Source organism: Gossypium hirsutum, chromosome A04, assembly GCF_007990345.1.
Source record: "Gossypium hirsutum isolate 1008001.06 chromosome A04, Gossypium_hirsutum_v2.1, whole genome shotgun sequence".
NCBI classification, from domain to species: Eukaryota; Viridiplantae; Streptophyta; class Magnoliopsida; order Malvales; family Malvaceae; genus Gossypium; species Gossypium hirsutum.
In genome coordinates, this window is record NC_053427.1 from 69,524,135 (window position 1) to 69,544,422 (window position 20,288).

Sequence of the window (20,288 nt, forward strand, 5' to 3'; positions counted from 1 at the left end):
TACTTGATTTGCTCTTAATTATGTGTTCTTAATCCTTGCTTTAATATTCTAGGATATTGATTCAAGTATTGATGTGCTTATTCAAAGGAGAAAAAGTCCCTATCTAAGAGTAGATCTAGCAAAATTAAGCGGAGTTGATTGCACCTCTAGACATATGGCGACATAAATCTACTGGATTAAGGTCAAACCTAATAAAGGAATCCATAGATCGAGTTAATGCAACACTAGGAGTTTTAATTAGAAAGAGATTTCAATTAATCAACCTAGGGTTAGACATTGTTAGTCTCGAGAGAGATAATAATATAAATTAGGGATTTCTACGGATCAAGTCAAGTGAATAAATCGTCTAATTCAAAGTCAAATAACAAGTGAAGCCTAGGTGGAATTTCCCTTGGCTATTGTCTAAATCAATCAGTTTTCCCAAAAGTATTTCCCCAATTTTCTTCTTGTGCATGCTTAGTTTAGTTAATTAGTTTAGATAAAACAAACCCTCTAATTTTTAGGCTAGATAATAAAAAGAAGGTTAATACTAGTACCTTTAGTTCCTGTGGATTCGACATTCTGGTCTTGCTATAAGCTATACTACTGTTCGATAGGTGCACTTGCCTTTATCGTGATAATAGTTAGTTTTCAAGTACCATCAATCATAAATATAAAACTTATCACGCAACATCAAGTATGTTAATGTGAAGTGCTATTATATTTTAGAATTGATTGTTTGAATGATGAAATTATGTAACGAAACTGAAAAAGAATTACCCTATTTACTATTCGGGCAGTGCCGGATATAGTTGGCATGCCATAAGATAGGAAGAGTTCAAGGTTAAAGGACTATATGTCAGGGAGTGTTGGGCACCCCATTTGTCAGTTATATCGTCTAGTGCTGGTCACATTTATTTTTCAGTTTTACCGTCTAGCGCAGGGCACAATTCATTATTACGAATTTATCTGTCATGTATTGGGTGCACAATTGGTGTTTTAGGGACATGCATAATGTAATTGGAATAAATGATTTTTAGATTTATTTGATACAATGATCGAATGATGCATATTCATATTAAGAATTAGTTATATAAGCCTAGGGGGCCAATATGGAAACGTGACAAATTAATGAATGTGAATAGGAATTCATATTATGAAACGAAGTAGTAATTCACAATAAATTGGCAATTGATATATTTTTGGTATAAAGATGAACTGATAGGAAATGAGAATGAATTTCATATGGTTTAATTGATTTGGTTTGAGAATTCAAATTATGAAATGAAAACAATGTTTGGTGTTTATTTGAAAAAGGGATGTATTACGGGTAAATAGGTTATATGATATGATTAGGATAGTGAATTGATTAAATGATGATTGTTTTATGAATGATGATGAAATGTTAAATTAAGTGAATTGAAATGTTATATGCTTGAGTTACAATGTAGCATGATAAATGTTGAACTCACCTTTTTTATATTTGAGTTGGCATGATAGGCAAACTTTACGAAGCTTAGTAACATGTCTGGTGGAACATGTCTGGAGGATCATTGAGAAGCTCACACTATCCAGGTATTGATTCTATAATCTTTTGACTATATTAAGTCGTGATTATGTGTGGCATGTACTTAGGAGTTGTTTTGGTTTGCTTATGTAGTGGTATGTCTTGAAATCCTTGTTGGTGTGATTATGGAAAAGAATATGCTTGTTGGAAATATAAGCATTACTAGATAGTTTGAACTGTGTATTTAGTATTTGAGATGACATTTTGCGTATGCAATTACATAGGAAATATGATGTCATGATATAAATTAGTTGGTTTGAAAGAGAGGTATATAATATTTTGCATGTACCTATAAGAGTTATGTGGTTGTATATGTTATACTTTAAATGAATCTAGCATTTTAAATGTTATGTAAATATGTATATAACTATAAGTTTGCTAATGATCTTGGTATTTGGTAATCTTTGTTAATTATTTAGGTATGTATGTTATAATGCTTATGTGGTGATAAGGTAACATGTTTGAAATATGCTTGGTAAATGAATGATACGTATATGATAAGTTTGAATGAATTTAGTAAATTATTGTGCATTCTTGAATGGTTGATTTTGAATCATTATTATAAGGTGTTATAAATAGATAAATGATGCATGCTATGTTAATAGTTTTGATGTGCCTTGGAGAGCATATTAGATTGTCTTGAATATGGTGTTATGATTGAATTTGAATTGTTGGATTAAGGTGTTAGTTGTGGCATGTTGCTTATATGTTTGTAATTGATTGACTAAATTATTTGCAGGCAATTTGTGTACCTATATGTACCTATGAGCTAAGATATAAATTTGGGCATGAAATGAACTTCTGGATTTGGGATTTTGACCATCTGGGTAAAAGTATTGATACCGGGGATCAAGGTATCGATACTTGACCAAGTGAACAGTGTTTTTAAAATGATAGAATGCCTAAATTGTATCGATACCAATTACAATAACGATACCTACCATAAAAGTATCAGTATTTGTTACTTTGGTATCGATACCTAGTTCTAAAGTTTTAAAAAATTTCATATTGATCCTTAATCATGCTCGAATTTGTTACACTATGTTTGTATGCTCAATTTAGTCCTTGCTTTACTAATAACTTCTATTATGCATGAATTTGGATTAATTTGATGATTTTAATTGAATTCAATGTTATAATTTGTGTGTGAATATTCTGGTGTTTGCTGTAGCATCCTGTAACTCAGGTCTGGCAATCGGGCCTGGAGAGGGTTTTTACGTTATATGCTTGATTTATTATAAGATGCAATATATGTTGATACTCACCTTGTTGATATGCAATTTTCATGTTTAGGCAAAGCCGTAAAGCTAGTATTTTACCGAATTAAGATGTAATTTGAGGTAAGTTGTTGTTTAAATACTTGTGAACTTACTAAGCATTCGATGTGCTTACCCCTGTCATTTCTCTTTTTCTTATAGATAGCCAGCTTGGGAAACGTGTCTAGCGGATTGTTGAGGAGCTCACACTATCCTATTAATGATTCAGTAGTCTTTCTATCATTTAAAACTCAGTTTGTGGCATGTACATAGGGTTAATATATGTGTTTATTTTGGATATGGTTTTGATTTGAACCTTGTGAGTGCTTACCTTTGGAATTGTAATGGTTATATCAAAATCCATATATGATGGTAATGTGTTAAATGGCTTATGAAACACTTGAATGGAAATTTGGTAGCCAATTAGTATGACCAAATTGTTAGTATCCTTGATTAGAGAATTGGTATGGTTTCATATTGTTTTGGAAAAGTTTGAATTGTATGATAGGCTAGTTGGTATTGGAATTGGTATGTGTTGTTGTGAATTGTGCCAAATGATGGCATATTGGTTGTTTTGGTACTATGATGAGATTTATCTCAAACTGCATTCAATGGTAAATTTAAGCATGATTAGGCAATATAACATTATGGTATGATATGAGGATGGCATGAGATGGTTAAATACATGTTTATTAAAATGATGCCAAATTTAGACATGTTAGATTATTTGAATTCAGTAATGATAAATGAGTGTTTGAGAATACCTTTGGATTGGTTCTTTATAGGTTTAGATGTACATGTATGCACCAAATGACCTAACGGTTTGGCTTGACCTGAAATAGGTACCAAATAAGTCAAAATTTACTAAAAACAAGGTCTTCGTCTTGACGTGCAATACCCCTTGTCGCAACATTGGCAGACAGATTATGATGTCGTAATGTCTTGACATGAAAGACTGTTTGGTGATGTCACAACGTTGAGCCCAAACTTTCAAATCTTTGCAATTTAGTCCTCTTTCATGCTCGGGTCTACAAAAGAGCTTTCGTTAGCTCAATTAAGGCTCAGATTTAATTGTGCATCTTACTATCTACGCATTTATGATATGATTGAATATTTAAATGATTTTTATGGCATACTTGATCAAAAATTCTAGAAATATTACAAAAAGGTCGTTATTTGATATTGGGTTGACTCTAAAGCATCGTATGCTCGTATAAGACTCGATAAAGAATGTTCATGTAACCTCCCAAACCCAGCCCAAACATTTTGGCTAAGTCTTGTAGGTTACATTAGCCACCGAAATGGTCAAGTAGAAACATTCAGTTTTAAAAATCACTATTTGACCAATTTTCGAAAAACTTAGCGTGGTTGCATTAGGTTTGTTAAAAACACTGCTTATTAAATTCAATGTAATTGAAATCCAGTTTCATTTAAAATACGCATCATTGAAAATATAACCTCCACTTAATTTTATTAGTAAACCTTTTGAAAATTGAGTTCAACCATTTTGATGTGGAACAAGTGTTGCTTTTGGAAATCCCATGTTTTAAATTGTGTTAGGCTGGATATTTAATTTGTTCAATTTCCATCAAAATATCTCATGCATGCAAAATCCCAATTAGAAAATAACCCATACTACAATCCATACTTAAATAAAAATTACAATCCCAAAATAATAATACCAAAAATAAATAAAGTAATTAAAAATACTTTATTGCCAAAAAATTTCTAATGAGACCTTCGTATGCTGTGTCCGAGCCTAATCTTAAGGGTTATCTGTGTGAGTATAAGAACTATAAGCATTCAATTACTCAAATAGGCACACAACTATTATAATAGTTCAAACAACTTATCATGGCATTACAACATGTGAATATGGCATTCTCAATCATACAGTGCAATGGTCCTACTAATCTATCTGCTACACACTATTGCCAAAAAATTCGTAATGAGACCTTCGTATGCTGTGTCCGAGCCTAAACTTAGGGGTTATCTGTGTGAGTATAAGAACTATAAGCATTCAATTACTCAAATAGGCACACAACTATTATAATAGTTCAAACAACTTATCATGGCATTACAACATGTGAATATGGCATGCTCAACCATACAATGCAATGGTCCTACCAATCTATCCGCTACACACACGAGTTTCCCAAAACCTGTCATATGAACTCTAAAACAGTAAGAGTTGAAGCTCGATGTGGTTAAAATCACTAGTAACAGTATGTAGATAAAACCACCAGTAAAATGCAGACAAGCTACCAATAAGATGCTATAAAAAACCCAATCTCCTCGATACTTTGGTGCAATGCACTAACAACAATATTGCTAACTTTAAATGCTTCCAGTACTCCATGGAACTCCTTTGTCAACCACAAATTCCCACCCCATGTAGATGCAATATGTCATACAATCAGTAAGCATATCATGCTTTCAGTAACCGTTTCAGCACAATGACATGTTTAACATGCATGTTAATATTCAGTGTCGATGTATGCTTTGCATACTTTTCATTTAACGGTAACAATGGTATGATCACATGGTTTCCATACGATCAATATCATACATGGTATGCAATTTAAATACCTTCAATTTCAATATCAATCATGGCATAAAACATGCACCTAAGTCAATGTTTCAAAATCTAGCATGCATACATGCATTCAATATACAATTTCATCATGGATTAAGCAATCAGAGATATGAAATATCAATCATACAGTCAACCAATGCATAGCACAAGTCATACATTACATACAACTCATACACAATTCCATCAGACCTAAACAAGGCCTTTAACAATTGAGATTCTAATTGATTACGTACCTTACTCAACACCTCACTCATTTGCACTTAGACCATTCGCCCAAGCCAAAACTAGCAAGCAAATATATCATTTAACTATAAGCTAATTAGACATAGGGAAAGACTTACACCTATTAACGCTAATCCAAATTTGATCTCTTTCCCGAAACTCTTACGCTTAAGATCTATATTGCTCCAACTCAGATCTGTACCCAGTAGAGTTTTAATCATTAATAATCAGCCCCCTAATGCTCCTATAGGGTTCGACCAAGTAGAAAATGTTAATTAAAAACTTCATATATGAAGTTGAAAATTAACACTTGCCTTAGTTGACTTATGATAGCTTTGCAAATAACTTCTTAATGCTGCGATTGATTCGTATGGTTCAAATCTAGATCTTGAACATTCAAACTACAAAGAAAAGGTAACTTGTAAGATTTGGTCATGCCACAAATTAATCAGCCATATCAAAATATGAAAAGAAGAGGAAAAACTTAGATCTAAAAGAATTAAAGTAAAAAATTCTTTACTTACTCTACTTGCTCAGATCTGTGACAACAGAAAAATAACGAAGAGTAGAGGAAGAAAATCAATAGGGTGGCGACGGAAAAGATGGTCGCTTACTGAGACAACGGCAATGGAGAAGAAAAGGGGCTTTAGAGATATGACAATGGCAGTAAAAAAAATAACAACGAAAATAAAATAAGAGATAATGGGAGTTGATGATCAATTGGGCGACACAAAGAGAAAGAAAAGGAAAAGAAAAAAATTTAGATAAACAGTGAAGAAAAAGAGAAAGGCTGAAAAAAGGAAGCAAAAAGTGGGAAAATATTTATAGCTAGGTTAAAAATAGAGGGCGACACCTAGGTTTTCCGAGAAAAAATTTAGTAAATAAAATTATATGGGTGAGAGGAATCAAACTCGAGCCTCAAGGATAACTTCACTAACTCTTAACCATTAAGCCAATTACTCATTCTTGCTATAACTTTACAACATATTCAATTAGAAATCCGAGATGTGATAGTTCAAGTTATTCGATGTTGTCTTATTGATTGATTGCATGATTGATGAAGTAAAATGATGTTTTTACTATGTATTTGTTAGTAGTTGCTCCGACAATGAATGTGACACTTTGTTGCTCAGATTTGGTGATCGAGTCGGATAAGGGGTGTTAAATGTTTCCCCATTATTGAAAGACGGCTCAATTTTCTAAAAAAAACACACACCATGATTCACCAAAAAAGAGCTTATTTGAATTTAAGTTTTGGCTTAAATAAAACCTGGTTTGATTTAGTTTTAATAGAAATCTGGCTTTGATTTCTTAAGGAGAAAAAGATTAAAAAAAAGGAATAATCAATAGCGGATTTATTTAGAAAAATATTTTTACTATCATTTTTAAGATTTTTAATTCTTTTTAGAATTATGATCAATTTTTTTTAAAAAGTATCAAATTAAAATTTTAGTTATAGTTCAGGGGCTAAATTAGTAATTAACTATTTAAATTAACATGCCACATCAACCTCTTAATGGTAATTAACGGACAAGTGACAAAAATGTAACAATTTGATAACGTTAATAACTATTATGTAACTTTTGAAAGTTGGGTGACCAACATGTAATTTTATCAAAGTTTAGGGACAATTGGTGTAGTTTACCCTATTTTTTCGTATTTTATCCCAAAATTTTAAAGTTCTTATTCAAGTGACGTGAAAGAGTGCACTTTTTTTCTTATTCTAATAACTCACATGGGCTAGCTGATGGGTTATAAAGGGCTTAAAATGATTTTTTTTAAAATATTTTTTTATTTCTAGAGTTAGGACTAAAATGAAAGATTTTGTAAATATTGAAGGTCAAATTTATTGATTTTTTTAGAATTAGAACTAAAAAGTCAAATTTTGTGAACATTAAGGGCTATATTTGTTGAATTTTTAACATTTTTCTTAAAAAAAATATATTTAATATATATTTAATAATTTATATTTATTTTTAAAGATTTTTTAATTTTTTAGAATTATTCTTAGGAAAATTTTAAAAAAATCAAAATGATATTTTAGCTATAGTTCAAGGACCAAATTAGTAATTAACCATTTAAATTAACATTTCAAGTTATCATTTAATAGAAAAATTTAACGGATGTGCTAGTTTGTATGTTTTGAAATATATAAGGGTTAATTTACCCATTTTTTTAGTTAAGGGGTTGAAATGCAATTTGTGTAACGCCATGATTAATTTATTTCTACTTCTGTAAAATCAAACACAAATATGTATCTGCTTTAGTGGTTGAGTGTTTTGGGGTGTGTGTGAGGTATTGGGTTCAAATCTTACCTTTGACAAATTTTGTTATTTTTGGATCTATGCCTTATCTATGTTCAGTGGGCTTATTACTAATTGACTATAATTTCATATTAGAATGAGCTTGCTGGTTTGAGTGGTAAGGGTGTTGGTGTGTTAGAGGTTTTGTGTTTGAATCCCTACGTTAGCATGGGCATTTATTTTTGCCCTGTTATCTAATAGAGTTCCATTTTTGCTGGAATTCTTAGTAAGTGGGTTGTTAGTGGGTTTCTCTTCCAACTTTCGACTTCTTCCTTTTCTAATTCCTATTGAAATTTCCCTTTCTAATTGCATAACGTTGACGTGCCATCCTCCGTGTTGTTGTGTAGGTAAGGGTTTCGTTGTGTTTTTAAGATAGGTTTGTTTTATGAGATAGTCTCTATAGGTGTAATCGCGGAGTTTGATTTTTCTGCGATTATTCTGGTAAAGGAGAAGGCTGTGAGCAATGAGTATCGCTGCAATGAGTATCGCTCTTTTTGCTTTAACGGTGTTAGTGGTGATTTTTGGCGTCGGTAAGTCTTGAGCGTTATTTTGGGGTTTCGTACCGATTCGTAAATTGATTGCTAATTGGGCAATTGGATGCCTTTCCGTAGGTTTTGAAGGCCTCAAGAGTGCTTTTGCATCAAAACCGTAACAGGTGTATACCCGAAGACGCAGAAAATGAGATTTTGAAGAAAGCCGAAAAATGAATCTATCGATGCCACACGAGCAAGGCCGTGTAGCCGACGAAGGCATGGCCGTGTGATAAGCCATAAAAGTAACATGTTTTTAATCCCATTCTTAATGCGTTTTTGGATGATTTATTATATGAATTAGTGAATTTGATCCTCCTAATCTTTTAAATTCATGTTTCTATACTTAGGTGAGGATAGGAGAGTGAAAAGAGCAAAAAACGAGCCAAAGTTGGGCAAAAATAGCTATTTCTAGGATCCACACAGCCTGGGCATTTCCACACGGGCTGGCCACAAGCCCATGTGAGCCATACAGGCTCGCCACACGACCATGTGCCAGTCCTTGTCGATTTCACACCCTGCTTCCCTGTTACACAGAAAAACCCATTTTTTAGGGTTTCTGTGCATTCTAAAGTCTATAAATACACACTAGAAGGGAAACTAAAGTGGGGCACATGGAGTAGAAAGCAGAAATTACTCGAAGAATGCCAAGGGATTCAACTCAGAAGTAGGATATCCTTCAAGACTGAAGATCTCCCTTCAATTTCTCTTGAAGTTTTGGGTTTCTTTATGTTTTGTTGTTTTACTATTTTTGAGATGTTTTTCCCCAAAATTATGAACTAAATTCCCCAGATACCTAGGGAAGATGAAACCTATGATGGATCTTATTATTTAATTTTCTGAATTACATGATAAATACTTGTTCTTGTTCTTAATTATGTGTTATTAATTCTTGCCTTAATATTTTCAAGATATTAATTCAAGTTTGATGTGCTTATTCAATGGAGCAAAAGTCCCTATTTAAGAGTAGATCTAGCATAATTAAGCGGAGTTGATTGCAATCCTAGAAATAGGACAACATAAATCTGCTGGATTAGAGTCAAATCTAATAAGGGAATCCATAGATCGAATTAATGCGACAATAGGGTTTTAATTAGAAAGATATTTTAATTAATCAACCTAGAGTCAGTTGTTCTTAGTCTTGAAAGAGATATTAACATAATTTAGGGATTTCTACGAATCAAGACAAGTGAATAAATCATTTAATTTAGAGTTAGAATAATAAGTGAAGTCTAGGTGGATTCTTCTTTGGGTATTGTCTTTATCATTGGTTTATTCGATTATTTCCTTCACTCTCTATCGCGTTCATTAGTTAATTAGTTTAGTTAATTTTAGATTAAAACAAATTCCTTTTATTTTAGGCTAAATAATAGAAAGTTAGTTAATACTAGTACTTTTAGTCCTTGTGGATATGATATTCTGGACTCATCATAGCTATACTACCATTCGATAGGTGCACTTGCCTCAGTCGTGATCGTAGTCTAGTTTAGTGATTCATAAAATGATCATCAACTTTTTGGCGCCGTTGTCGGGGACTAAAATATTAGGAACACTAGATTTTTATTACTTTAGCCATTTATTTTATTTTATTTTATTTTTTGTTTTACTTTTAATTTACTAACTTTTCTTTTATTTGCTTCTGGCAGGTCCTTTAGTTTATGACTAGAAGAAACCCGTTAGGACCTCTAGTATTCGATAATGAGATCGAATGTACAGCTCGCAGAAACCGTAGAGAAGTGAGGCAAAGTCAACAAAGTACAATAGAATAGCAATAGGATATTATTATTAATACTGAGGCGATGGCAGAAAATCATAATAATCAGTTACCTCCTATGATTGCTGTAAATCTTGTAAATCTGAATCCTGCTTCTCGTAATATGTACGATTATGCCAAGCCCAATTTAACTGGGGCTGAATCAAGTATTGTTAGACCTGCTGCTACAAATAATTTTCAACTGAAACCTAATACTATTCAAATGATTTAACAATTTGTTCAGTTTGATTGTTTGTAGGACAAAGTCTCAAATACACATTTGGCTAATTTTCTAGAATTCTGCGACACTTTCAAGATAAATGGCATTTCTGATGATGTCATTCGCCTACGGTTATTCCCCTTTTCGTTGAGAAATAAGGTTAAACAGGTTGAATTCCCTACCACGAGGTTCTATCACTACTTGGGATCAAATGATCGAGAAGTTTTTGCTGAAGTACTTTCCACCAACTAAGACAGCCAAATTGAGGAATGATGTCTCTTCCTTTGTACAAATGGATTTAGAGACTTTATATAATGCATGGAAGAGATATAAGGATTTATTGAGAAGGTGTCCTCACCATGGGTTACCTTTATGGCTATAGGTTCAAACTTTTTACAATAGTTTGAACCCCTCAACTAGGCAATTGATCGATGCATCTGCCGGTGGGACTTTGAATAAGAAAACACCTGAAGAGGCTTACGAGTTTATAGAAGAGATGTCACTGAATAATTATCAGTGGCAAGTTATGAGGACAAAGCTGATGAAAGCAGCCGATGTTTTTAACGTTGATGCAGTCACCATGTTGTCAAATCAGGTAGAACTTTTGAATAAAAAGATTGATGATTTATATGGTTCTACGCAGGTACATCCGGTGATGCAATATGACGCAAATAGAGGAGGGAACCATCCAGAAAATCAATACTACAACCTAAGCATAGAAGATGAACAAGTCAACTATATGGGTAATAATTCTAGACCTCAGAATAATCCATATAATAACACTTATAATGAAGGTTGGAGGAACCATCCCAACTTCTCTCGGGGTGGTCTAGGCTTTCAACACCTTACCAGTAGGAGAAGAAGCCGACCCTTGAGGATATGTTGACGAAGTTTATTTCAATGTCAGAAACTCGTTTCTAAAATACTGAAACATAACTCAAAAATCAACAAGTGTCGATTCAAGGGCTTGAGAATCAAATCGGTCAATAGGCAAAGGTGATTTCAGAACGACCACAAGATAGCTTCCAAGCAACACCGAATCTAACCCAAGAGAGTAGCTTCATGCGATCACTGTTCGAGATGAAGAAGGGTTAATTGAATCTAAATCTAAACCGAGGCAAGAAACTGTGGTAAGCAATGGAAAGGTTGAGGTAAGCCAAAATAAGCAAGATTCGGTCAGTAAAGAATATAAACCTCATGTGCCATATCCAAATGTGACAAGGAAAGACCACACAAATGAACAATTCGGTAAATTCTTTAAATTGTTGAAAAAATTACATCCTAACTTACCGTTTATTGAAGCTCTTTCGTAGATGCCAAATTCCGTTAAATTTTTAAAGGAGCTTTTAGCAAGTAAGCGAAAGTTAGATGATTCGTCGCACGTGGAGCTAAATGCAGTGTGCTCAGCCATTTTGCAGAATAAACTACCCAACAAATTGAAAGATCCATGGATTTTTACTATTCCTTGTTTAATTGGTAGTTTAAGTGTTAATAAAACTTTGGCTAATTTAGAGGCTAGTATTAATGTCATGCCCTACAAAATGTTTAAGCAACTAGGTCTTGAGAAACCCAAACAAACTAGGATAAGCATTCAATTGGCAGATAGAATAATTAGATTTTCGAGGTATTGTTGAAGACGTACTCGTCAAAATTGATAAATTTATTTTCCCAGTTGATTTTGTTGTTCTAGACATGGATGAGGATAGTGACGTACCGTTGATTTTAGGATGGCCCTTTTTAGCAACTACTAGAACTATCATAGATGTTGGTACAGGTGAGTTAATACTTCGTGTAGGTGATGACACGATTAAACTCCAAGCTCGCGATTCTGTTAGGATATCTAGTGATCGAGATGATATTACGAGTACTGTTAATGTTCATAACCTTTTGGCTCAACATTTTTTGCAGGGAACACTTCAGAAAATTGTGACAGAGCCGCAGTCCAGCTTACGTAACAAAAATAGAACAAATCATGAGGAAAGAAGATTACAAATTGATGAACTAGATGAATGGCAGACACACGTCAAGGAGAAACCTAGAATACACGATGAACCAAAGTGACTCCATAATGAGCTTAAGGATGGGATGAACCAATTTAAGATTGGCGATCAAGTATTGTTGGATAAAACAGACCCTTGAATCGCCACTTCAGAGCTTAATGCAAACGGAGCAACTCCTTTTATAGTACTTAATATTTTCCCATACGTTACAGTCGAGGTAAATCATTCTAAATTTGGAAATTTTAAGGTAAATATTACTCAGCTAAAACCTTATGTTGATAATATAATTGTCAGTGAGAAAAAGGAGTTTCGACACCGTGAACCACAGTAATCGTGCGATTACGAGGTAAGTCAAGCTTAGACTTTAAATAAGCGCTTCTTAGGAGGCAACCCGAGTGTTAACACTGCTAATTTTCTTAACATAATTTCATGATTTTTTTTAAAAGTAATTAATTTTCAAAATCTAAAAAAAAAGTGTGTTTTTGACCCACATGGCCTGGCCACACGGGTGTGTGGAGCACACGGCTTGGCGACAAGGCCATGTGACCCACACGGCCTAGACACACGAGTGTGTCCTAGGCAATGTGAAACCTAGAGCTAATTTTTTTCAAAGTCAGAGAGTTACACGACCTGGCCACACAGGCCTGTGGGATCTCACATGGGCGTGGAAGAAGTAAAGGAAAAAAACACACGGCCTGGCGACATGGCCATGTGACCCACACGGCCTGGACACACGGGCATGTCCATGGCCATGTGAAAACTGGGTTAATCACCCCAATTTTATTTTATTTTATTTATTTTTAATTGTTATATTATTTATTTTATTTTACTAACTAATTAATTAATTTATTATTCTTATACTTATATTTTTAATTGTTTATATATTTTTATTATTTTTATTTTTATTTTTATTTTCTTATCTTTCTTTTAAATTTTATTTTAGTTATTTTATTTTTTTCTTCTTTAACTTATTTTCATTATTATCTTTTGAAAGATTTATGGTTGTTTCTAATCGAGTTATAACCCTTTAATTTTCTTTATTATTTGTGTTTCTTTTCTTGTTAGTTTGCTCGGAATCATGAGTTACATTTAAATTTGACTGCAATTTCGCTTTTCACTATTCTGAATATTTCATCCAATATTCAGGGCAGTTTCAGTTTTCTCCCTCTCTTATGATATTCTGGTTATACTGTGATTATATATGTTTGTACATTGAGGACAATTTACATCTTAAGTGTGGGGAGGTTATCTATAGAATTATTAGAAAATCCCTAAATTATGTCTCGTGTTTAAGTAATTTTCTCACATTACTATTAGCATGAATTCTTATTGATTTATGGTTATCATTGATGTGTTTTAGATTAAATTCATAGGTAATTGTGCATTGATTGTTTAAATTTTAAGACACTAGAGAATCAAGCATGATAAGTCTATTTTCAGAATTAAAAATTTTAGGTTGTTTCCCTAAATTGAAGTATTACCTTGAAGTTTGAGATTTGAAAGATTAACATCAAAAACCATAATGTTTATGAGATTTTGAGCCTTTAGAGCATGCACTTTTCTTGCTCACTCTATTATTGGTTATGAGTGTGTCAATACTGATTGGTCATTCTAAAACTTGCTTCGATTATACATGTCGAGACCACACCTTTGATTTGATATACTGAGATGATAAAGGCACCTAGGTTTTAACTCACTTATCCCATAAGCCTACCATCAAAATTAACCCTTAGTGAACCCCCTTTAAGCCTAACAAACTGTGTCTTGATTTACCCTTTAATATTAACCCATAACTCTTTTTTTTTCTTCAATGAGAACTGTTTCCCGTTTTATTAACTCCCTTTTTGTCGAGATTTGATTTGGTTAGTTGCTTAACTATGTTCTTTTGTTCAGTTGTTAAATTTTCTCTTATTATCCATTGTTCTAAAAAAAGTGAAAAAGAAGAAGTTAAAAAATATACATTTATGTTGATTATTACTAGTTCTATGTTTTTGAGCTTAAGTAGTTAATTTCATATTCTGAGAAGAAGCTCGTGTTGTTCTTTAATAATTTCGATTGATGTAATTATTTAGTATTATTTTATTTTTCTAGTTAGGTAATTTATCAATTCGATCTCGATTTTAACCTTCTTTTTCAGCCTTTATCCACACCTTTAACCCAAGACCCGTAGCAACCCTTTAAAGACCTTTTGATTTGTGTATCATATCATTTTATAGTGATAGAGATTTGATTTTCATTCAAGCCTATGGTAATGACTTTTCATAATTGACTTTTGAGTGCATAATTTTTGAACCTTAAACACTTTGAGTGATATGAGTGAATATTTAGTGAGGATGTAAAATCTTGTCGATTTTGAGTTAAAGGTAATTACTTAGATAAGGGGAGATACCTATGTTTCATGTCTTAAAAAAATGTGTGACTTGGATTGTTTGAATCTTTAGGGCTCTTTTAGTTGAATTATTAATGTGTGATTATTTGTGAATTATGACAAAACATTATTGACGAGAATTACAAGTTGAGAAAGATTAATTTTAATTGTAAGTTGAGGATTTTTCTTAAGGACAACCGAATGCTTAAGTGTGGTGATATTTGATAAGCCATAAAAGTAACATGTTTTTAATCCCATTCTTGATGCGTTTTTGGATGATTTATTATATGAATTGGTGAATTTGATGCTCCTAATCTTTTAAATTCATGTTTCTATACTTAGGTGAGCATGAAGGAGCGAAAAAAGCAAAAAACGAGCCAAAATTGGGCAAAAAGAGTTGTTTCTAGGATCCACACGGCCTGGGCATTTCCACACGGGCTAGCCACACGCTGGCCACATGCCCATGTGCTAGTTCGTGTCGATTTTCGCACTCCGCTTCATTGTTACGCTAAAAAACCCAATTTTTAGGGTTTCTAAGCATTTTAAAGTCTATAAATACACACTAGAAAAGGGCCTAAAGGGGGGCACACGGAGTACAAAGCAGAAATTACTTGAAGAATGCCAAACGATTCAACTCGGAACCAGGATATCCTTCAAGACTGAAGATCTCCCTTCAATTTCTCTCAAATTTTTTGGGTTTCTTTATGTTTTGTTGTTTTCCTATTTTTGATGTGTTTTTCCCCAAAATTATGAACTAAATTTCCTAGATACCTAGGGAAGATGAAACCTATGACGAATCTTATTATTTAATTTTCTGAATTACATGATAAATACTTGTTCTTATTCTTAATTATGTGTTATTAATTCTTGCCTTAATATTTTCAAGATATTAATTCAAGTTTGATGTACTTATTCAGTGGAGAAAAAATCCCTGTTTAAGAGTATATCAGCATAATTAAGCGAAGTTGATTGCAATCCTAGAAATAAGATGACATAAATTTGCTGGATTAGAGTCAAATCTAATAAGGGAATCCATAGATCGAGTTAATGCGACAATAAGGGTTTTAATTAGAAAGATATTTCAATTAATCAACCTAGAGTCAGTTGTTCTTAGTCTTGAAAGAGATATTAACATAATTTAGGGATTTCTACGGATCAAGACAAGTGAATAAATCATTTAATTTAGAGTCAGAATAATAAGTGAAGTCTAGGTGGATTCTTCTTTGGGTATTGTCTTTATCATTGGTTTATTCGATTATTTCCTTCACTCTCTGTCACATTCATTAGTTAATTATTTAGTTAATTTTAGATTAAAACAAATCCCTTCTATTTTAGGCTAAATAATAGAAAGATAGTTAATACAAGTAATTTTAGTCTTTATGGATACGATATTCTGGACTCAACATAGCTATACTACCATTCGATAGGTGCGCTTGACTTAGTTGTGATCGTAGTCTAGTTTAGTGATTCATAAAATGATCATCGCCATGCACAGCACACGACCATGTGGTGGCTTGAGTGCGACCGTGTGAGTAACACGGGAGAAGGCCAACCTGGGCGTGTGGGCCCACGCGGGCAAGCCACACCGGCATATAGGCCTATTATACTTAAAATTTTCCCTAGGGTCGCACAAGTCATTCCATTCGACTGTGGGCATACCATAGGTTCGGTAAGGGCTAACTAAACCCTAAAACTATGTGATTTGTTAGTCTAAAATACTGTTCTAAGTGTGATTATGTTGTGTATGCCTGATTAATATGCTAGATGCATATCTGATATCTGTATATATATCAACATGTTAAAATTATTTTATCTGTTAATTCTGTATATGTGCTTTGTATCTGTTTTGGGGGTGGGATTTGTATTTATATGCGAAGTAAGTGTTTTGTATGACAATCATCAACTATTATCTGGCAGCTTGGCTGCACTATATATGATACGCGTCGTAACGACACAATATGGGGTGTAGGGATGGGTGGGTGCATCTAACCCTACATGGTGTGTTGGGATGGTCAAAGATGGTGTCTAGAGGATGGGGGTAGGATTCTGATTATCTAATTTTGTTTACTGTATCTAAAATGGGCTTGAGCCCAAATCTGTATCTGTATCTGACGGTGCATATGATTCTGTTTTTATTACATGTCTATTTCTGTTGGGTTACACACTGAGTTTACGTAAACTCACATTTGTTTGTCTATTTTTTTCAGGTAATCCACAGACTTAAGCGGATCGGCGCAGTAAAGACTCAACAGTGACCTCTCTTCCATAAATTTAATTAAAGTTAGTTACTTATGGTTTTATTTACTATTTTAGGGTTTAATTTTGAGAGCTTGTAATATTTGGAACTCTCTAGACTGTTTAGATTTTGTTTATTCGATTTATTGCATGCCTCGACAAAGCGTATTTATTAAAATTGACAGTTTATACAATAAGGGTTTTTCTAGAAACAAAACTACATTTTTAATTATAACGGTCCAAAGGCTTCCACTTAGATAAGTATTTGACAAATGAGCTATTTAACTGGTGTTTCCAATAATTTTTAAATTCACGCGATTTATGATATGTTAACGGTTTAATAAGTCAATTCCGTTTTCAAATTCCTTTTCTTGTGACATCACCAGATTCGGTCATAACGTCTAGGCCGGATTTGGGGTGTTACATTTAGTGGTATTAGAGTCAAGTTGTAAAACTCAGCTGTGAATTTTGGGTTCCAAAATTGTGTTTCAAAAAGAATTGGTTTTTCAATGATTTGAATAATTGAGGAAGTATGTGCTACACCGAGTCTCCAGTGCTGATCCAAGTAAGTATCTTTGTGCTTAAATTAAACTGTTCTGAAAGTCTCTAGCGCCGATCCAAGTAAGTATCTCTGTGCTTAAATTAAACTGTTCTGAAACACTATAGTTAGTACTTTTTAAAACTGAACTGAAATATGTAGAGGCTGAAACTTCTGAAAACATCTCTAAACTACTAATAAATTATGCATAAGATATATGTTAATAAATAATTGGAACTGATGTATAAAAATTTGTAATGTAGATAAAATTTGAATTACACTATGAGCACTAGTGGAACTCGTAGACGTGGTACTCGTGGCCGTGGTAGAGGTCGTAGGGGGCTCAAGTTGGGTCTTGGCCTCTGGACAGTATGTCAAATTTAGATACGAGTGAGACACCAATTTCGCCTGCTACTGAGACTGGGTCTCAAAGCCGATTGGCTGGGGACGACGCACTGTCTCAGGCCATGCTGAGGATATTGGAGAGGGTCGCTAAACCCTATTCTAGAGCTAGGGGTTGTAGGTTGGTAACTGAACAACTCTGGTCTAATGGTGCTGAGTTGTTTAGGGGTGTCACTGAAGTCGACCCTAGTGCGGCCGAGTATTGGCTGGAGGCCACCGAGAAGATTATAAATGACTTAGACTGTACTCATAAGCAGAAATTTAAGGAGGCAGTCTCCTTGCTTCACGACGAGGCATACCAGTGGTGGTTAACGGTTGAGGAGGGTACCCAATTTGATCGTCTGAATTGGGACATTTTTAAGACCACCTTCCAAAGTAAGTATGTGGCGGCGAGCTATGTTGATGCTTGTAGCCGTGAGTTCATGAATCTCACGCAAGGTGAATGATCTGTGGCCGAGTACGAGGCTAAATTTCTGAGATTGAGTCGCTACGCTCAATGCATGGTGGCATTTGAGTATGAGAGGTATGTTCGATTTGAGGATGGGTTAAGAGACAGTTTGAGGGTACTGATTGCTTCAAAGAGGGAGCGAGAGTTTTCTGTCCTGGTTAAGAAGATGAAGATTGCCGAGGATCTTAAGCGCGTGGAGCGCCAGAATAGGGACAAAGAGAGAGGCAAGAAAAAAAGGGATTCGAAGCCCTCTAGTTCAGTAAAGAGGCCTAAGAAAAAGGCCAGATCTGATGGACTAGTTAGAGTGGGGGTCCCTACTGCTCCTACTGGGATTCAGTCGTGCAATAACTGTGGTAGGTGCCATCCGGGTGAGTGTTGGAGGAGGATTGGGGCTTGTTTGAGGTGTGGGTCATTAGAGCACCATATTAGAGACTGTCCACAATGTGTAAATCAGATGCAAGCTTCAGGTCCAAGTTTTGTGCAGCCTCAGAGGGCAGCTCAGCAGCCACCTAGGGGCCATGAAGCAGCTAGGGGTGGCAATGGTTTGGGCCGTGGAAAGAGAGCATTGGGCAAAAATGCTAGTCAGATAGAGGTGAGGCAGCCTACACTTGTTTATGCTGCTCGATGCCGAGAGGATAGAGATGCTTCAGATGTTATCACCGGTACATACTTAATTTCTGATGTACCTTATACTGCTTTTATAGACATAGGTTCTACACATTCCTATGTAGCTTGTAACATCCCTTACCCGTATTCAACGCCGGAACATGGTACAAGGCATTACCAGACTTATAACACAAACCATCACACATTTTTGAGTCACAAATTTGTGTCCAAATTAAAACCATTTGCATTTAATCATAAAGTCCTTAATATGAGCCTACGAGGCCCAAAACACGCATTGGAAGTGGTTCGGGACTAAACCGAGAACTGTAGGAATTTTTACGAAACTTAGAAAATTTTCCACTAAATAGGGGTTACACGCCCGTGTAGATATGGGATACGCCCGTGTCCCGACCCCATGTAACTATCTGACTTGTAACTTATGAACAAAATGAGGTCAAACAGCCAAGTCACACGCCCGTGTGCTAGACCGTGTGGAAAATTAATTTTCATAAAATAGGTGCAAACTTCACACGGCCAGGGTACACGCCCGTGCTCAAGGCCGTGCCGTCCACACGGCTGAGACACACGCTTGTGTCTCTACCTGTGTGCTCAATTTTGAACATTCTGTTTCTCAAAACTAGGGTTTTGGAGACACACGGCCTAAACACATGCCCGTGGGACAAGCCGTGTTTTGCGTGCGGCCTAGACACATGCTTGTGTGTCTACGCGTGTTGACAAAAATAAGGCTATTTACCAAGCCATTTAGCCACCCTTTAATGTACACACCTACACAACATAACATAGCACCAATCCAAGCATATACATACAACCAAACATCTACAATCAAGACATCAACACATCATTCATGAAAGGCATCATTATGTGAATATACTTATAACCAATATTAGCCGATTTCCAATGACCTTATACAAAATGAACTTCTAACCAATATAAGCCAACACATTTAGCCAAATCAATTATGACACATAACAAAATGACCAAGTCCCCTATACATGCCATAAGTCAAAATGTTGAATTCATTAATACCAAAATAATTGTTGATAATGTGAATGGATCTCCGACTATCTCCGAACTCGAGCTATCTTGGTGACACTATAAGAAAAGGGAATGAAAGGGGAGTAAGCTATATAGCTTAGTAAGTTCATATGCAAATAATAAGCATCTTAACCACACCTTAATCATGCAATTATATAATGTGAGATAACATAAATTTTACTAAAATCTCATAGTCATAACTTGCTCAA

General features: G+C 34.4%; 1 non-coding gene across 1 annotated transcript; it reads right to left on the reverse strand.

Moving 5' to 3' along the window:
• Positions 1-10,685: 10,685 nt before the first annotated feature.
• Positions 10,686-10,792, reverse strand: LOC121228461 (small nucleolar RNA R71). Its single transcript, XR_005926037.1, has one exon. It is a non-coding gene; the product is annotated as a small nucleolar RNA R71 (small nucleolar RNA).
• Positions 10,793-20,288: the final 9,496 nt, after the last annotated feature.